Here is a 21,086-nt window from a genome sequence, read left to right as displayed (position 1 = left end):
CTGCTATTTCCTATGTCAACTGAGCGTTCTCATGCATTTTAACCGAATGTGACTAGAATCCATGTTCTGCCTCCCATTTTATAAATATATTTATTATGTGCATTTACAGCTGCTTTCATCTTGAAGTGTCTTCCATTTGGTTTTGGTTTTTTGAGACAGGGTTTCTCTGTGTAGCCTGGGCTGTCTTGGACTCACTTTGTAGACCACGCTGGCCTGGAACTCACAGAGATCCACCTGCCTCTGTCTCCCGAGTGCTCACATTAAAGGCATGTGCCACCATGCCCAGCTGAAGTGTCTTCCATTTCAGTCAGAACGCCTCCTAGGGCACCTTTGTTTACATCTGTGCTGGCTAGTTTTATGCCAACTTGACACAAGTCACTGGAAAGAAGAGAACTTCAATTAAAAAAATGCTTCCCAGCACACGGGAAGCAGAGGCATTCAGATCTCTGTGAGTTTGAGGCCAGCCTGGTCTACAGCCAGGGCTGTTACACAGAGAAACCTTGTCTCAAAAAACCAAACCAAAGCAACTCCATAAGACCCAGCCCATTGTGGGTGATGCCATCCTTGGGCAGGTGGTCTTGTGTAAAAGAAACTTTTATTCACCTGCTTCAGTTGTCTCGGAAGACTACTGTCTCAGTCTGCTAACCTAGCTGGTTCTGGAAACTTCTAGCCTCTGTACAACCTAACCTAGGCCTAGAATGTTTTCAGCCTCTGGGACTTACTGCTTAATAAGCTCACCCTTATTTGTTCTTTCTGAGTTCTGGGCTGGCTGGTTCAACTCAGCTGTTCTGGTGCAAACTACTCTTCTCCCCGCTGACTTATTTAAGCTGGCTTCTCTCTCAGCCTCTGAGTTGTTCTCCTTGGCCTCAAACTAACTCAGCAATCTGCTCTCGTCTTCTGGCTTCTCATTCTCTGAGTCATTTCGTCTTCACCTGAATTCTGTCTGTCTCTGCAGCCTGTCTCTCTGTTACTGTCCTAGTAAAACTGCCTGCTCTCACATTGTCTGTGCTCCCTTAGGCAGCTTCCCTTTCCTCTCTCTTCTCCTGAGAGTTGGGTGTATCCTATTCTGTCAAATCTTTCTCTGATTTGACAGATGTCTCAAGTAGACATCACTTTCAAACATGGGCGCTTCCTTCTACAAACTATCTTTGCCTTCATTGTTTGGAATTAAAGACACGTAGCACCACACCTGGACCCAAGCTTTCCTTTCCCTGAAACTTGCTCTATACCAGGCTGGCCTTGAACTCAGATCTGATTGCCTCTGTCTCCTGGATTAAAGGCTTGTTTGTATTCCAGCCGGATCACACAGACCTAGAAAGTCTTTGGATGTGATCTCTTGCCAGAGCAGCCATGTTCTGGATTGACATTCCTCTATAGTCCTGGGTTCTACCAGGCTGAGCAAGCCATGAGGGGCAAGCCAGTAAGCATCACCCCTCCAAGGCCTCTGTGTTAACTCTTGCCTCCTCCAGGTTCCATTCCTGCTCGAGTTCCTGTCCCGACTTTCCCTCGATGATTGACTACAAAGTGGAAATGTAAGCCAAAAGAACCCGTTCTTTCCCAAATGGCTTTTGGTTATGGCCATATGGTTGTGCAATAGTCATAGCATAGCCCTGAGGCAATATGGAAGCGTGGCAGTCCATGTTGCTAGTCGGTAACCTAACCAGGTCCTTGTCAATCAGTGTGTACTGTTACGACCGGTGCTAGACTACAGCCTTGTACTCAGCCACTCTCAAGTGTTCAAGCATGTCTTCAGGATAAATCTCTCAATGGAAAACTAATTTTGATAGGCATTGCTAAGCTGGCTAACGTTAACTTACACTTTGTATTTTGTTTCTTTTGCTTTTCCATTGCATGTTATTCTGAAGCTCAGATGTATGGGCCCCTTGTAACAATGACCAACCTTGATTGTTAACTTGATGAGATCTAGAGCCCACTATGAGAGGAGGCTCTGGGCATGCCTGGGAAGCATTATGTAGACTGAGGCAGGAATATTTGTCTACTGTAAAATGGCACAATTCCATGGGCTGGGGTTGCAGACTATACACACAGAAGAAAACCAGTTAACTGAAAGCCTTCATAGCCTCCTGTTTCCCCGACTAGATGTAATGTGGCCCAGCTGTCTTGAACTCCTACTGCTGTGACTCCTTGGCTGTGATTGACTAAACCTTGGAACTGTGAGCCAAAATGAGTGCTTTCCACCTAAGTTGCTTTCATGGGGCAGTTTGTCACTGCAGAGAGACATGTAACTGATTGTGATGATTTGAATGAAAATGACCCCCCCGCCCCCGCTGCCATAGGCTCATCTATTTGAATGACTGGTCCCCAGTGGGTGGAACTGTTTGGGAAGGATTAGGAGGTGTGGTCTTGTTGGAAGAGCTGTGTCCCTGGGGGTAGGTTTAGGTTTCAAAAGCCCACATCATTCCTAGTTCGCTCTGTCTCTGCCTTGTGCTTGCAGATCAGGATGTATGCGCTCAGCAGTGTCTGCCTGCTGACATGCTTGCTGCTGTGATGGCCACAGACTCACCCACTGGACCTGTAAGCCCCAATAAAACTTCTCTTCTAAGTTGTTTTCTTTATCGTTTCTCCTCACAGCAATAGAAAAGCAATGAAGACACTAACCCAGTGCTCCTACTGGGCAGGGCATGAGGCTACCCTAAAAGGCTGCATATAAACAAGGATGCAGTGAGCATTTGTTTATATGCTTCCTTATGTATGTATTTTTCTGTGATGATTGAGAGTGAGGAGAGAAGAAGAAATGGGGGGCAGAAGTGGCATAGAATATGGTGCCCGAGACAAGGCAGTAGAGAGGGGAGTTGTCGTAGAGCTTAGAGGCCACAGTAAGGCTGGAGATTTTATTCTGGTCAAGAAGGTATGATTTAATTCTCATAGACCACCCCCTGCTTGCCACATGGAAAGTGGTTTGGAGGGAATCATGGGAAGCAAGGGATTAGACAATAACATGGTGGCATCTAGCATCAAAGGGAGACCTAGCTGGAGTGAAATGAACAAACTCTTAGCTGGTTACACCAAAGGGCAAGTGAAGAGAACAGGAAGTGCCCTGCCCCTACGCTGGCCACCAGGGGGCACCCTGGAGAAGGGTATGAGGGATGCAAGGATCAATGGGCCAGACAAGACAGCCTGGCCTCGGCCTTCAGGGAGTTAGGAAACAGTTGCAGGAATGGGCCACAGCACCATGTGCAGTGTTAGAAAGACTGGAGGCTGTGCACTTGAATCACCACCCCGCACTCACTCTGTTGCCCGAGTCAAGTGCTGTCTTCTCTCTCTCTCCCTCTGACCCCTCACCTCTCTCTGATTTCTTCATTTGGGAAGGGTCCGTGAGGAGCTTAAGTGAAATCACTTTGAGAGGCTCTGGCCCTGACCTCCTCCTTTCTTTTCTGACTGCTGTGATGCCCCGGGCAAAGCAAGCCCGGTGGGAATTTATTTGGCTCAGTTCCAGATTATAATCCGTCGTGGCAGGGAAGTCACAGGGGCAGAAATTTAGGGAGATGGTCACATCGCATCCACAGTCGAGGGGCAGCAAGCAGTGAATGCTACTCAGTTCTCCGGGATCTCAGGGAATGGTACCGCCCGCAGTGGTCTTTCCCTTCCATACGATCAAGATAACGGCCTGTGTCTCCCAGGTGATTCTGTTCAGCTGATAATTAATATTATCCATCACAACTGGATTTTTAAAAGGAGTCCTGGATTATATCTGGTGAATGGGTGGGAAAAGACCTCTTTCTTTCCTGTCTGTCTTCTGGACTTCCCTGCCAGCCTTTCCTTCAATCACGTGGGTTCTTCCTCAGCTCTGTAATGTCATCAGCAATGGAGAAAACTGGGCTCGTCGAATCTGTGCAGTGGTTTGCCTGAAGCATAAGCTGGGAGGAAATACAAATTAATTGCTTGCATATTTTCAACTTCTTCTCTTTCAAAAGTCACCCTTTAAAAAAAAATAAAATATTTATTTCCTCCTTCCTTTGATTCCTGGGGAATCTGTAATATACCAGGAAGAGTAGATGGAGGCATGCATTTATTTGATTAATGGCTATCAAGTTATTAAGGTTAAGTTTATTGTTTCAGACCACAGCTCTGTGGGAACATTAATAAATGTGATTGCTTTTGCTAGAATATTTGTTAATCCCGCGGTTTAGTGTGTTGATAATGGGACATGCTGTTCCACTGACTGTTAATGAGCTTTCCCCACTGGCCAGCAGAAAAGCAAAGGAAATGATTTTATAAACATGTACACAGCAAGAGGACTAAGATAGCTTTCAAATCTCCTTAACCCTCTCAATGTCACACAGGTACACATGGATGTAGTTTTTTTTTTTTTTAAAACAGGCTTTTCTCCATCAGCCTTTTAAAAAACTAACAAAGAAATCTGAGAAATAGTTGCTAAAGACTGAATGGTAAAAAAATAAACAATAAATAAAAAGTAAAAATAAAAAGACTGAATGGTGTCCCTCCCCACATTCCCAGGATGAAGCTTTAATCTTGAGCGTGCCTGCAGGTGCATGTGAGGCCGAGGAGAGGTAATAGCAGTTTTTAAAAACAAACTCATAAAGGTGTGTTCTTAATGCCACTGAGCTGGCATCCTTTTATTAGAAGCAACAGTGCTCTCCCCTACCCCCGCCCCACCCCTGCCATGTGAGAAGGCAGCTGTCTGCCAGCCAGGAAGAGCTCTCACTAGAAACTGACCCTAAGGGACCCTGATCTGGAACTTCAGACCTCAAGAATGGAGAAAACAAAATTGCAGGGAAGCCTCCCAAGTCTGTGAGGCAGTGTGACAGCAGGTGAGCTAGCAGTCCAGTGGACTTTGTAAACCCTGAACTGGTGTTATTTGCTCCTAGCCCTCTGCAGTTGAAAAGGCTGTAGGTTTGGAGACCCGTGAAGGTCATTTCCTTCACCAGTTTGGGGGTGTTACCTTCTCTGAGGAAAAGTAGCTCAAAGTGGACAGAGGAGGATGATGACGAAAGGCTGCTCGGCTGATTCTGGTCACCCCACGGTTGTGAGGTAATTTTATTCACAACAGTCGGGGCTTTCTAGTCAAGGACAAAGCAATGTTTGACAAGTCAAATGTTAACTCTTGTGTATACCTCGAGTATCTTCTGCCCTCTGAGAAATCTATACAGGTCGATGCATGTGTATGCAGAGCTGCCCCTCCCCCCACTCCTTATTGATAACACAAAATTAAAGGCTTCTCACTCAAGGCAACTAGCTGAGCATGCACACTTGCCTCCTTCTGGTCCAGAGACTGCCACTGTGCTGATATTTTTTTTTCCAAAGGAGAGGGATAAAGTGAAATTATCAAAGAGAAGAGGATCGGGGGGCCACCAATGAGCAATACAGAGCTGGAAGGCAGATAAGCAGAGCAGAGAACGCAAAACCCCAGAACACACCAGCGAAGAGGAGAGCCGCCTGGCAACAGCGTTGACAAGCGCCTCACGCCCAGAGAGACCAGCACGGTGCAGCTATCGACTTTCTGTTATCACAAATGAAAATACCTGACTGTTTTACAGAGAAAGGAATATTTGGCTTACATTTTGGAGGAGGTGCCATCAGGTCAGGGAGGGCTTCCTGGCTGTAAGCATCATGGCATCACAGAGTCACAGCAGGTGTAAGACAGGAAGCCAGAGACAATCCAGGGCTCAGGTGCACCCTGCCAGGACAACTCACTTGGATGGGAACTAATTGGGGTCCCACAGAACTTTATAATGTCTTCCAAGAATTGGTTCCTCCCTCAATTTTTCCTTAAACATCTATGCCCTTTATACTGAGATTTGTGCTTTATGAGCAAGATTTTCAAAAGTAAGACTTCCAAGTCAAAATGCCTGTATAAAGTTCACTTTAATTTGTCTGTCAGCTGGTGTAGCATTTCTGGGAGCTCCAGTAGCAATACTGAGGCTCACTCATTTTTCACTCTTCATTCAGTGCTTATGTTGCTGTATTTTACTCCCTTTTTACGGCTGGTGGCTTCCTGTCTCTCTGCCTTTCAAATCTCCTCCATGCTAAGATTCTTTTTACAAATACTCTTCCACATTTTTTTCTGTTATTTTTATCACATATTTCTAATCAACCTGGAGTTTGTTTTTATCAGAGTGTGGGATAATAAGAGCAATTATAATAACTCACATTTACCAACCAATTTCTACAAGCTAGGCATTCTGAAAAATATGTGTAGAGTTAACATAGATGAGAAAACTGTGGGGTATAGAATTTAAGGGCTCACCAAGCTTTTCTATTTGCTAAAACCAAGAATTAAGACTTAAGATGAACAATCTCACTCTCAACTTTTATCTCCTCAAATATTCAGATGAAGAGCTAATTAATATCTATCCTTTTTCAGTCAACTGAACCACACATCCCGTCACACATGTGTTCACATCTGTGTGTGTGTGTGTGTGTGTGTGTGTGTGTGTGTGTGTGTGTGATATTGAGGATCACAGGGCATCATACATGCTACCAGATTGGAGCTACACCCCTAAGTTCTCAAATGTGGTCAGTCTCTCCCTGGCCTCCACTGCATTTGTGCCACAGCAAGGCTGTTTTCATTTTATACTTTCATTGGTAAACTTTATTTCCTCTTGGGTAAGGCAAGTTCATGACCATGTCTCCCAAAATCAATAAACCTTTGTCCATCTCCAAAGAAAGCAAGCCTGCAAGTTTTGGTTTGGATTGTATTAAGTGGGCCTGAATTTGTTAGGAATTGACAGTTATACACAAATGGTACAATGTCCACACTTTTTAGATTCTTTGATAAACTGTTGGATGTTTCCCTAGTTCCTTGTACTCTAATATGAATGTTTGGTCCTTTTAATTTTGTGAATAGAATATGTTCACACATGTAATCACAGAAGTAAAGCTGATGATTTGTGTATGTGTCTTGCAATGAGCCAAACCTCTATTTTTGCTTTTTTTTTTTTTAAACATGGCTTCACTGTGCTCATTGTAATAGCACAAGTTGGCCTAAAAATCACTGTTCTCCTGTCTCAACTCCTGAGATCATAGGCCTGTGCCTATGGGCTACCAGATTTTTTTTTTTAACAGAGTCTTGTGGTTTTTTTTTCTTTTCTTTGTTTGTTTGTTTGTTTTTCAAGACAGGGTTTCTCCATGTAGCTCTGATTGTCCTGGACTTCCTCTGTAGACCAGGCTGGTCTCAAACTCATAAAGATCCACCTGCCTCTCTGCCTCCCAAGTGCTAGAGTTAAAGGTGTGCTGCCACCACCTGGCTGGAATCTTGGTTTTTAAAGTATATGGCAAATGCCTGCTCCCTTTTCTAGTTAGAGTTTTGGACAGAGACTGTTATTACTTTCTTTAAAACCATCTAAAACAATTACACAGCAGTGCTGGTGCAGCATCACCCCTTGTCCCTGATCATCTTGACAGCAGCTTCCCTATGGTCCCATTGCTCTGAATTCATTACAGTTGTTAACGGGATTGGTTTGCTATACGATAGAGCCCTTACCTAGCATTCAAAGTGCCCTAGGTTCAATCTCCCTCATAAGGAAGGGACAACTACTTATTAGTTCATTTTTAGTTGTTGTTGGTTTGGTTTGTTTGTTTTTTTTGTTGTTGTTGTTGTTGTTTAGCTGGTTTGGGTTCTCTTAAGACAATGCCTGGGGCCGGGGCGTGGTGGCGCACGCCTTTAATCCCAGCACTCGGGAGGCAGAGGCAGGTGGATCGATGTGAGTTCGAGGCCAGCCTGGTCTACAAAGCGAGTCCAGGACAGCTAAGGCTACACAGAGAAACTCTGTCTCAAAAGCAAAACAAAACAAACAAACAAACAAACAAACAAACAAAGACAATGTAGTTGTGGTTGGCCTGAACATATATGTGGACCAGGCTGGCCTGGAATTTGTAACCCTCCTACCTATGTGTATCTGGTGCTGGGGTTACAGGCCTGTGCTTCCATAACCAGAGAATTGTTTGTTTGTTTAATCTAGTATCAAAATCACATAACTTGTCTTTAACTTTGTAACAATCTTGTGGACACTGTTAAATCCCCAATGCAGTGGAGAGCACAGTTGTGGAAAATGTACTGTGTGGTCATCTGTGCACATCAGCCATTCTGACCTTGGGGAAAGTTAAGCCTTTTTTAGTTCACTCTATGATTTCACTATATCCTAAATGCTATTTAAAAAAATCTACTACAAAATACACAGCACAAAAATTGCAGAAGTGTCCAAGAAAATAATTTTAAATAAAACAAGCAAATATAATCCAGTAGTGCTAAAAAACTGGCAGCAAATGATAGAATATAATGCCAAGCCAGAACAACTAAACCAAAACTATAAACTAAAAGAATAAGGGAGGTGGGGAGAGAATAAGAGGGAGGGGAGCTGGAGAGGTGGCTCAGAGGTTAAGAGCACTGGCTGTTCATCCAAAGGTCCTGAGTTCAATTCCCAGCAACCACATGGTGGCTCCTCTATACTAAGATCTGGTGCCGTCTTCTGACATGTAGGCACACACCCTGGAAGACTGCCATATCCAATAACAAGGAAATAAATTAAAAATAAAAATAAGGGGGAGAGAGGGCTAGAGACACAAAGGATATATATCAAGGAAACCAGCAGCTACACACCACAACATGAGTACTGAAAGTGAGGAAATCCTATTCATGTTTTTACAAAACCTTTTCTGCATCCTTTGAGAATTCGTGGAAGACTGTGTTGAAAGTGGAAAGGAAGAATGGGTGGAGCCCTGCATGCCGTCTGATGATTAATGCATGTGAACCATTTACGCGATAGTGCAGGATGCATGCTGACTCATCAGGTCTCCCTCCTCTCAGCCCGGCAAGGGCACCAACGGAGTTCAAAATGATCCTGGGACTTCTCACAGATTTGCTGACTAACTTTTTGTTTCGTAAAAGAATTTTCCAGAATTAAGCTGTTGTTGCTGTTCTTGTATGATATCGCCTCAACAATCTTTTGGATGGTCACTGTGAAATGTTTTCTAAAAAAAGCTACACACACCACGCTTGGAAATCCCTTTGGAAACGCAGGCCTGAGCTGCCTTATTGGTGGAAAGTCTCCTAATTTCTAGGAGCAGCACATTCACTCATTTATGAATCTGGCCTATATTGGGCTCCTATGATGTGTGGTACCCAGGTGACTGCACCACAGTGGCGGTATGCTAGGCTGTGCCTGCCCTTAGGAGCTTGGGGACTGGTGGTCTGTAGCTAGTATGGTAAAGAAATTGTGAGAAACTCACCACCATCCTTTGCTGCAGCAAAGCACAACTGCAGAAATGGAGGGGTTTTGGAGTTTGTTTTTTTTTTTCTTAGTTACAGAAAGATCTTACGAAATTATCGTCTATAATGATGTCCAACTCTGCTCCCTCTGACCCCTCCTTTATGGAATATTTTTCTTTTAAGCAAGGAGATGCTGCATTTCCTCTCTGGCCTCTCTCTAGGGTTCAGGCCAGCATGCAGGCATCTCCCCTCTGCCTTTCAGGTAAGTCCCAGCCTTCATGCACACACTCCAGGGTCCTGGGCAGAGAGGTCTCCACACATCTGGGAACCCCTTGGGATAAGCAGTAATCGGGCTGACACAGCCTTTAAGTTGACGTACCAGTGAAGGGAAACATCTAGGACTTTGTTTTTGTTTTAATTTTCTTAAAAGCAAATTTGATCAAAACAAAACAAAACAAAAGCCGGTGCCACCAATTGTTTACATGTTTTACTTTCTAATTCTATCCTTGGGAATTTACAGCAAGTAAACAAAGGAGAATTTTTAAGTGGCCAATCATAATGTTTGCAACTCATGCCCTCCAGGCAGGGAGCCACTGTGATGGGATGAGATGTCACTGAAACACAGTGACAAAGACGAATGCTGCTCCTCTGAGGCAATAGCACCATTGGGGGGGGGGGGAAACCAGTAGGATGGGATTTATACACGCATGGCAAATGCATGAAACAGCTTCAGTTTTATTTTAAAAACCACTTAAAGAGAAGTTTGAATTTAGCCAATAGTTTAGGAACTAGCTCTCTTTCCCTAGAAATCCTTTACTAGAACAAAACTAACACCTTTTTATGCAAATTAGAACAAATTATGACTGACATCTTGATGAGCTATTTTTGCCAGACATAAAGGGAAGAGCAGAAGCAGCCTCCTTTATGTTGGAGTTGTCTGTGCCCAGCTCCGGCTTTTCCAGGTTCTGTAGCCTGACACCTTGTCCTGGATAGTTTTATATCAACTTGACACTGAAGCTAGATTCACCAGAAAGGAGAGAACCCCAGTTGAGAAAATGCCTCCATAAGATCCAGCTATAAGACATTTTCTCAATCAGTGATTGGTGCGTGTGTGTGTGTGTGTGTGTGTGTGTGTGTGTGTGTTTGTGTGTGTGTCCCAGCCCATTGTGGGTGGTGTCATCCCTGAGCAAAGCAATGAGAGTAAGCCAGTAAGCAGCACTCCTCCATGGCTTCCTGTCCTGACTTCCTTTGATGATGAACAGTGCTACAGAAGCGTAAGCAGAATAAACCCTTTCCTCTCCTTTGGCTGTGGTGTTTCATCACAGCAATAGTAACCCTAAGACACATCTCCTACAGATAATACGGAGGGGAGCTGCTCAGATCAAACCTCGTTTCTTGTCCCCACTTTCCAGTTGCTGCCTCCATCTCACGATGGCAGATGCAGCCAGGGTTTCTCCGGGATGACCATCCTCCCCGCTGAGGCTGACTGCTGGTACCCAGGCAGGGACATCTGTCTGAGGTCTCCTGAGCGGCAAAACCTTCCAGCTCAGCTTCCTTTACACTTATCTTTCTCCCTGCAGCGAACTTGATGCCCACTGCCCACCCACTGCCAAGGGTTCATCCCTTTAAACCTCAATGGCTTTTTGGGTTCAGGCATTACCTATTAAAAGATGAAGGCCCTGGAAAGCCTATCACCTTAAGCTATTTCACAGCAGCACTGTACCCAGGCTTTTTTGTTGCTAAGGGGTGGGACTCTAAAGTAATAGAGCCGCCTTCCTCTTACTGATCTTTCTGTGGCTGGCACACTCCACATTGTCAGTCTTCATGACTTTACAGTAAAGCCACATGATAAAAGGATTAGACAATTTGCACAAAGTTAAATGTCTAATCCATGACAAAGTTAGACTTCAAACCCAGGCCAGTCTGACCTGAAAGCTAAGGTTCTTTGACAGCTGCACCCTGCTTCTCCCCCTCTCCCCCCGCCAGCACACCCAACTAATCTCGGGGGGGGGGGGGAATGGTCAGAAAGGTAGCTGTGTGATCTTGAGTTCACTCTTTGCACCTCTAGGCCTTGTGAGGGAGCTGCCCAGCACAGAATAATGGAAGAGGTTGAGGAAACAGGGTACAGGGGCCCCCATCGCCTCCCAGGGATCATTGCCATGCTGTCCTGGCTCCCGTGCAGCACACGGGTAAAGCTGTTGGCCGTTTATGAAGAGAAGAGAGGACTAAGTGTGGGCCTCAGCTATCATATGAAGAAACAAGCTCAAGGCTCTTCACCCCCACCTTTCCACAGGGCAGATCCGGGCTGGGGGAAATCTGACAAAATGTTCCTGCGTGTGGCTGAGCTGTGGGATTGGTCCACAGGAAGGACGTTCCCCTACATGGGGGAGGTTGAATTCACAGAAAGGATAGCAGGACATTTGCACATACGCTTTGCACTCAAGACTAAGTGTCATCAGAGACTCTGTTCCGACAGAAAACATGCAGAGCACAGAGAGAAGCCATGACCTTGGAACGATGCTCCTGAAAAGGCCAGGCAACAAAGCATAAACTATTCTTTGCCCAGGAGCTGTTGCTAGTTGCAGCCTCTCCGTGTCACCACACTAAAACACACACAAGTGCAAACTTTTACAAATACAATACTATCAGGTGAATGGTATTGGTGCACGCCGTTTATCCCAGCACTTGGGAAGCAGAGACACTGTGTGGACAGTGAGTTCCTGGTTAACCAGGGGTTACACAGAGAAACCCTGTCTCAAATTAAAAAAAAAAAAACATTTACAAGACTTTAATAATTTTCTTGCTGACACACCGGGGGGAAAAGGACATTCAGTCTCAACGGAGCAAAACACTATCTCGATTCCCCTTGTCTGTTTCTGGTGCCAAGCTCAGACTGTCTTCCACCGCACAGACCCACATTTCTCAGAGCACATTTTCTTCCTGAACTTTGGGCTCCAGCACTGGCCTCACCCTTAGCATCAGTGCTCAGCAGGAGGCCTCCAGGTCACATGGCCCCTGAAGGAGGTACAGCATCTATCAGCTTCCCAGGGAACCGCACTCAATAAACCTACTTGCAGCGGAGACCTGGCTGCTCCCTCTCCCCCTTCCCCACACAGGGCTTTGCCACTGGGTCATGTGTGCATCCCCATAGCAGGCCACCCCAACTGTCAGTGCGAGGCAGTGGACATGGCTTCCACGGAAACCCAAGTGTCTCTCTGTGTCTGGCATGCTTGGCTGTGCCTTACCAGGGCCTAATTTAGTAGTGTTAGAGGCTTGTTCCACCTGTGAAACTCCTAGGGTTTAAAACCAGCTCCCTCCAGGAAGATCCGGGAGTGCTGAAAGCTCACGCCAAAGGCACAGTGTAGATTTTTCATTTGATACTGTACTGCACTGACATTTATTGTATTTCTGGAAAGGTGGAAACACAGTGAAACACAGCTGAGTGGCAAGGGTGCTAAGTGATGCTATTAATAGGCCGAGATTTCAAGAATTCCCTTTGATACAAACTACCTTGTTCGAATTGACCTTTAAATTTCAAATTAAAACCCTGGGCCTCTTTCCACCAAAATGGCCTGTGTTCTGTGTAGTTTCTCTCCAGTAAGTGTCTTTCTTCTCCCCCACTCCCTCTCGCTGTGTCCCCAAATGACTGAGGGTGAAGAGTAGAAACACTGCCCTGGTCTTTGAGGTTCACAGTCAACAGCTTTTGGGTTTTCTACTTCTGGTTTAGCAGGTGTGGAGACTCTGCCCAATCACTGTCAACACAAATGCTCCGAGCTGAGGTTAGGCGCATTTAGAAGAACCGTAACTGCATCTTAGTGTGTGTGTAGTGTGTGTGTGTGTGCGTGTGTGCGTGTGTGTGTGTGTGTGTGTGTGTGTGTGTGTGTGTGTGTACACACCTGAGCCCCTGGGAACCAAATTCAGGCTGTTAACCTTGATGGCAAGCACCCTGATCTTCTGAGCCACCTCACTGGCCCGCTCGAGAGCCTTTTAATTGGTCCAGGGCCGGTCATCGTTTACACACTCTGTGCCGGACACTGGAGAAAGACCAACGTGGAGCAGAGCTCCTGCCTTTATGGATCTTGTGTCTCGTCAGTGGAGAAACGAACAGAGCCATATCACACCCCATAGTGGAAGCATGGGAGATGCTAAGCGGAGACGTGAACGGAGGGAGACTGGAAGAAAAGCACGTGAGGCTTTTGTGCAAGTGAACCAAGTGCAAGGGTTCCCGGGCAGCTCACAGTTTACCAGTGAGCTAGGAAAATGAATCCTCCTCTTGCAGGGCAGGTAGCACATGCCTTTTCTCTCTCAAACCAAGCACTACCAACTACACAGGACAGAATTCAAATGCTGTCCCCTCCACTGGGCTCCCTCTCCACTTACTGTCAGTAGAACACCATCAGCAAGCAGGGAGCAGCAGGATTTTAAAAATCATATCAGCTTTAATGACAACACTCTCTATGGAAACTTGTGGCTGACCATTTCCACATCCAACTCATCCAACTCACACAGAGAAATGCTCTCCATCTCAACTTAGCCCTTTCACTGTTAGTATCTATACTTAACACAAGTCTCCCCACAGCAGGCCACTCTACACAGCAAAGTCGGCATGGCAAGTGTAAAAAAAATACTGTAGAGCATTAGTATATTTAATATTTTTAATTATAAAGAACAAGTAAATTTTGGTATTTCTCAATCTCTTTTTCATGAGAATTCCTTTCTTTATATGAGACATATTTGAACTTCATTTCTGATTTTTGTTTCAAATACCTGACAACGGGGCCGGAGAGACAGCTCGGTAGTTAAGAGCACCTGTACTTACAGAGCACATGGGTTTGATTCCCAACACCTACAGGGCAGCTCACAACCATCCCTAACTCCAATCCCAGGGAATCTGATGGCTTCTCAGATCCCCTTAGGCACCAGGAACACATGTGGTACAAAGACATACATGCAAGAAAAATACTCATATAAATCTTAAAACCTTAATATGTAGTTTGGCATCACCTACATCCAATTATTTAGTAGCTGAAACCGAAAAGTAATTTGAGAACATAATGCGCTGCGCTGTTGCATCGACTAGCTCCGCAGCCCCTCGTCTTCCCTAAGTGGCTGTAAAGAGTGTTCACTGCTGAGTGCCTGGCCTGAAACACTCTCTCGAAGTTTCCAGTGCACTCTAGAGCTGGAAATATAGGACAGAATGGGAGCCCACAGAGCCAATCTATTCCTCCCAAGCAGCCCTCATAAACAAGGCTGGTGTAGTCAGGAAGTCTGAAAACTGCACAGATGGCCGTTCATGCTACGTCAAGTCGGAAATGAAGGCCCACTCACCGGCTTCCAGGTCCGTTTGTTACCTACGAGTGAGTGAGCCCGGTGGTGTACATACAGAACAGGTGGGCAGTTCTCCAGGACTGCCAGTTCTCTCAAGGGTGATCGAGTTATGGACCATTCAGGACTTGGAGGTTTACATGGCGCAGACCTTCAACCCAGCCTTAACCTCCACGAGGTTAGGGTCAGAGATGGGTGCAGGGTTTTTTGTTTGTTTGTTTGTTTTGCTGTGTTACTAAGACTTATTTAGCTTGGTGGCTGTGTGCCACGGCACACATGTGGAGACCAGAGGACAACTGCAGGGGTCGCTGCAGGGTTTCAGGGACTGAACTCAGGCTATGAGGCTTGTCAGTTTATACACGTTGAGCACTCTTTCCAGTCCCTTCGGCACATCATTTAGAACAGCACTGAGTGCTTCATGGTACTGAGGTTGGTACTGAAATGGTCCTGATTTTAGAACAGCCGAACAGGTAAATCGTCTTAAAATGGTTGTGTTAAAACACGGTGGGGCTGACAGTCAGTGGTACACACCTTTAATCCCAGCACTCGGGAGGCAGAGGCAGTCAGATCTTTGTGAATTCGAGGCCAGCCTGGTCTACAAAGTGAGTTCAGGACCACCAAGGCTACACACAGAAACCCTGTCTCGAAAAAGATAGGAGTTCAATGATATCCTCAGCTACATAGTGAGTTAGAAATCAGCCTGGGCTGCCCCTTCCCCCCCCAAAAAAAAGACTGTATCAAAACAAAATATACCTGTTGTGACAGTGGTACCCACTTGTAACCCCAGCAGCTGGGAGATAGAGACAGGAGGGAAGGCAGAAGTTCCAAACCAACAACAATCAGTTCTCTCTCCCTCTCTCTCTCTCTCTCTCTCTCTCTCTCTCTCTCTCTCTCTCTCTCTCCCCTCTCACCATCTAGCATTCATTTGACTATAGACTTCCCAGAGACAGACACACAGACAAACAGATACACACACACACACACACACACAGAGAGAGAGAGAGAGAGAGAGAGAGAGAGAGAGAGAGAGACACAGACAGAGAGAGAGAGAGAGAGAGAGAGAGAGAGAGACAGACAGACAGACAGACAGAGAGAGACAGACAGACAGAGAGGGATCATGGCTCCAAGGACATAGAACAGTGAGTGAAAAGTAGATTCTAGGAAGAAAGAGAGAAAGAAAGAAGGAAGGGAAGGGAAGGGAAGGGAAGGAAGGAAGGAAGGAAGGAAGGAAGGAAGGAAGGAAAGAGCTTCTTGCTTATTGTGTAGAAATGGCTTAAGTGTGCAGAGGAGCCGCGAAGGTGACCCCAAATGCTTGTGGTTTGCACACTGGGCACAAGATGAATGTGAGATCAATGGCACACACTCAAGAAATCAATACAGAGTGTGATATGCTTCTCTTAGTTTAGTGAATGGCACCTAGGCAATTATAGACATTTTCAACAGCTACTGAAGCCGTAACAATGACTACTACCACATTTTAAAACTGAACGGTACTGATGGTGAGTTTGAATCCCAAACAGCCTAACAACTGGGGTGTCTCCCCCTTGATGTTAGGCATACAATGCTATTTCGGTTGAATCTCTTCCTTCCTATATCCATCAATTGCTATAATTGATTATATTGTGCTAAATGTAAGCATCATCTACAAGATCAGTCTTCTGCTTACCTCTCTTGGCTCTACAGGGTCTATCGAAGCCCCAGAATCAACATTCATTTATTGGAGGATGCTCTTTGTATTGAATGTGCCCAGTTGGTATTCAGTCTTCACATCACAGATGCCTTATTTGGCATCATTCTTTTGGGGACTCTCTAGCCAGATCTAATGGGTACCCATACTCAATAACTTACAGCTGACCTTCAAGGCCCAGACTCACCAGTGTGCTTTGCTCATTGGTTGTGCTCACTTAATTATTAACAAGGCTTTCCAATAACAATAATGAGAAACTTCAAATGAGAGAGGTTAAGGGACTTCACTAGAAATATTCAAGGCTAAACACGCAGCAATTTCTCAGGAGGCATTATCAATAAACAGGGGCATGAGATGGGGGTGGGGGATGAATAGGGACTCATTCCAGTTCTACCACCTGACTGCTTAACTTCTCTGAGCCTGCCTCATTTTCTTCCTCAAAAAGGGGGATGCAGAAGGTATTGGCAAAGTGTCCATCACAGTAGCCTGACATAGTATATGATCAGTAAACAAAATAATGACCATGGGTGGGAAGTCAGCCTACATGGCTGTAAGCAATTCATCTCCCTACTCTGTGAATCTAAGTCTTATCCTAAAACTCATGCTAACATAATATGGGAAACATGCCCCAGATGTGATGTGTTGGGGGGGAGGTGCTTACCATGCGCACGGCAGTGTGTTTTAAGAAAACCTGTAGATAATGAGGAACTTGGTAATCTATGTTCCACACTTGCTTGTTTCTCGAGTTAAGCACATGGCAACCACCCAACAGGCTGTACCAGAAGGGAGAAACAGGCTCCTCCCAGAGAGTAACTTGGAACCGGGTTCAATGCAACAAATATGAGGCGTCCGTAGAAAGAAAATACAGGTTCTAGACAGGAAACACAAAAGGCGGAATTGAAAGAAACACCCCAAATTGTGATCCCCCCTAAATGCCCTTGCTAGAGGCAGAAAGGGGGGGGGAGGAATCTAGCCTGCAAGAAAGAGAATGGAAGCAGGCAGGACAAACAGGGTCAGTGGGCTGGGGAGCAGAGGTCAAAATAAACTGTTTTGATCTCTTCTTTCCTTACCAGTCACAGTGCTGCCCCACCCCCACGCCCAGCCGTATTTACACATTCACAGCCACGCATGACTTACTAAGTGAGATCCTCACAGCAGACATTGGAAATAAAGGGACCCATTTGTGCAGAAGTTAGGATGGCCTCCTTAATTAGTCGCTGTGTGCACCTGCTTCGGAGACCATCCATAGGCAATGTGGGGAAGGCACTTGCTGAGGTTGAAGACTGTGGCCTTGAACCTGAAGGGTAAAACATACTCTCACCAAGTCTTCCTTAGCTTCTTTTCAAAAGATAACTGTTGCCAACTTAGAAGCAATAGCTTCCAGGCAAGAACTCAGCCCACTAATGCCCTCTCCAGAGTCCAGCCCACCCAGCCTTTCCCAACACACTTTCCTCAAAGGACCAGTGACAATTGGTGCTCTCTACGCCTTTAGGGAGCTCAGACCCTCTTATGCTACTGTGACTCTTCTCTGACCCAGAAGAGAGTGGCTGAAAGCACAGCAAAGCTGTTTGTGTGTGAAGAGATGGCAGTTCTTTGCTTAGCCTGAATGGCCGAGGGGAGTCTCATGCAGACTCTTGAAGGGCAGGTAAGTGGTAGGTCTACTGTGACTTTTTATTTAGTTGGTTGGAGACTACAATGAAACTAAACCATTATTTCTCCAGCTTCTGGGGATGTAGGAGTGAAATTCCATCTATTCTAGGGGCTGGAGGACTGACAGTTCAAGGCACGCCTGAGCTTACAGAGGGAGCCCAAAGACAGCCTGAGCAATTAAGACTGTCTCAAAACAAAAAGTTTAAAAATGGCTGGAAACGTAGTTCCATGGTAGAGCGCATGCCTAGCATATGCAAGGCCATGGGTTTAAAGGCTAGAGCAGAAGAAAATCTCTCTGAAAATAGATCTACCATCAAAGGGCTTGCTTTTGCTTTCCTGCAGGTTGAATTTGCTGAAGAATGTGTTGTTGTTTCATGTATTCCAATAGAAAGACACATGACCAAAGAAAATCATATTAGGAGAAGAATTCATCGAGTCTGCTACAGCTGTTCTAGATAGCTCCAGTCCCAAGACCCAGAGCAGCCCAATGCACAGTTTCTGGATTTGCACACACTAAATCCACTTCTCCAGTCTTGAGAGACCTTATTGGTTTCTACCTCTGAATGCCAGCATGGCTTTCCAGTGTCATTCCTGTTGGCTTCTGGCCATCAGGAACATAGCAAAGAACCCGGTTCCCTCAGGATGCCTCATCTGAAGTCCAACCCCTGGAAGGGCAGCTGGCCTATTGCTTCTGTCTGCAGCGAGGTAAGCGTGCTTCTTATTACCAGAGGCCAAACAACAAAACCCAGCTCATGCAGGACTTGGGGAAATGGTGTCATATTTCAATTTTTAAAAACCAGAGGCCCTTTATTGTTAGTAGTTAAGGAAAACTTAGCATAGGTGCTCTGTTTGATGATTAAAGCATAAGGTTTGCTATTTCATTAAGTCCTCTCTATATAGCTCTATCAGAATACAAAAGATACAACAATCAGAGAACTCCCACGAATGCCACTTTCCTTCTGTGGTACAACCTGTTTCTTCTTGTTCTGATAGTTTTAAAGGAACTTCTTGGGTCACTGTCACCCTGCCCATTACATCAGTTGGTCATGTACCTTAAGTGGGGTTAGGAATACGAGAGAAAGGAGTAGAGCGCTTTCTGAAAGAAAAGAATGTTTGTAAAACATCTTCTGTGACTTTATAAAATATTGGCTTTGTAAATGTCCTAGAACTCTCTGTGTAGGCCAGGCTGGTCTCGAACTCACAGAGATCCACCTGCCTCTGCCTCCCCATTGCTGGGATTAAAAGCATGTTCCACCATGACTAGCCAATCCTGTCAGTCAGAAAAATAGATATTATTTACCTACCTAGAGATTTTGAAAAATCGTTTACAGTCATTCCCATGATTTTGTTTGAAGTATTTTCTTAGTATACCAAGTAATGTTCCATTGTGACATTTTCATAAATGAGTATCACTGTGCTTTGCTCATATTCATCCATCTCCTCCCCTTGGTAGCTCCCTTCTTCCGCCACTGGTCCCCTTCCTTCTCCCAGCCAGCTCATTTCCTCTGAAGGCAGAGAAACATCTGGCTGGATGTGGCGACCCTCTTCATCAATCCCAGCACTTAGAGGCAGAGACACATCTCTACGATTTCAAAGCCAGTGTAGTCTACATAGCAAGTTCAAAGCCAAAGAGAGCTACATAGTGAGACCCTGCCTCAATAAAACAAACGAACGCAAAACAAATCTAGTTCTGCATGTGAAAGAAATCTGTGAAATAAAAGTGAAATTTCTCTCAATTATGTAAGTGAGCTGCTTATGCAACCCTGGGGTTGCAAACCTGGGGGTTATAATACGAACAACACTTTCCCAGGCAACAGCTTAGGCTGTGAGGAAACGGGGGGAACATGAACAATTTGTTTTTTTGACTTGCCTGGGATTCAGATTAGCTTTCCTCTACCTGAACTGAATGCTTGACTCCTAATCGGTTTTACAGATTAGCATGGGTCCCTCTCTCTGTGTCAAGGACGCTAGAGCTCTTTTTTTTTTTTTAAATGGGAAACACTACAAGGGAAAAAGAAATAAAGAAAATAAGTTAAATTAACTTCTACAAAACCTAAAACTCACTGCAAATCACCAGAAATGTGTGATAGGTCGGAAAGATATAAGAGCGACGTGTGCCTTTGGCCTAATTGTGCAAGAGTTTGCTAAATCAATGAGTGGAAACTATTTCAGAGAGAAGATAGAATCTTTAAAGGGACTTGAGTAATTCTACACATTTACAATAGGAACTGACAGGCTATAGCTACAAATAACTTATCCATAACTCAGGTGGTGGTGCGCCTCTAAGAAAATCTTCATTCTTACAGGATTTGCCTTCCTCCGTGGTGAATTTGGAAGTTTTAAAATGAACATGAAATACATTTTTAAGAGAAAATTGAATGCCTTTTCCTAAAGGAGATGTTCCTTCCTACCTGCAAGCTTCCTCTCAGGGAAGGAGGTCACTGGGTGTCCTAACTTTATACATAAAATCTAAAAGTAGCTGCCTGGGTTCACATTTCAACCAGGGCAGTGCTCACCACGGTTACTGTGTCTTCATTTCCTTACCTGCCTGAAAAACGGGGTAACAACTGTCTTAGACATTTTAAAACTATAAAACACCAAGTGTCTATCTCTTTAACATTTTAGATCTTGTTAATAGATACCAAGGTGAAGACTTTGGTCAGATGTAGCCACACCCCACAATGTCACTGGGACATGGGGCATGGTGAACATTTGAGAAGGCACAGGGAAACCCCATCCTAGAAGCCTAGGTTGTGACATTTTTACACCACTGCTCTTCACAAACCCTTTGAACTCTTCAGGTTTACTTTACTTCAGGCATCTTGCCTGAAGAAACCCAAACTAGCCTTGCCAGGTACTTCTGGTTAATTATGCATAGGTTTATCCAAAACCCTATCGCCTCTTCGTCTCTAGGAAAGGTCTCAATTCTCTTTTCGAATTCATTCTAGAAGGCACCTATAGTCTTCCCTCATCCACACCCTCCCGAGACTCCTGCACAGCTCTTCTTGGGAATCCCTTTTTAATAAATTCCCCGGCTCCCTGGAGGCTTTCTGAATCCCCATACCACCATCTGAAACTGTTCTTCAAAATCCACTGTCGAGAGCTCCTCATCCCATTTCTAGTTAAAAGACACAAAGGGATGAACTGGAGCTTCCGTGTGAGTGAGCTGAGCTGGAGACCAGCTTGGGGATTGTTCCCTTAGACATCACAAAGAGAGAGGGGGGAGGATAGTGA

At 45.1% G+C, this 21,086-nt stretch overlaps 1 long non-coding RNA gene across 1 annotated transcript; it reads right to left on the bottom strand.

The window, feature by feature from the left end:
• Positions 1–2,897: 2,897 nt before the first annotated feature.
• On the bottom strand, positions 2,898–21,079 carry LOC311581725. Its single transcript, XR_014773864.1, has 3 exons — positions 17,340–21,079; positions 16,864–17,073; positions 2,898–3,878 (listed from the first exon to the last, which is right to left on the bottom strand). It is a non-coding gene; the product is annotated as an uncharacterized lncRNA (long non-coding RNA).
• Positions 21,080–21,086: the final 7 nt, after the last annotated feature.

This window comes from Acomys minous, assembly GCF_964271855.1.
Source record: "Acomys minous genome assembly, chromosome: 13".
Lineage (NCBI taxonomy): Eukaryota > Metazoa > Chordata > Mammalia > Rodentia > Muridae > Acomys > Acomys minous.
This window is presented reverse-complemented; position numbering and strand designations above follow the sequence as displayed.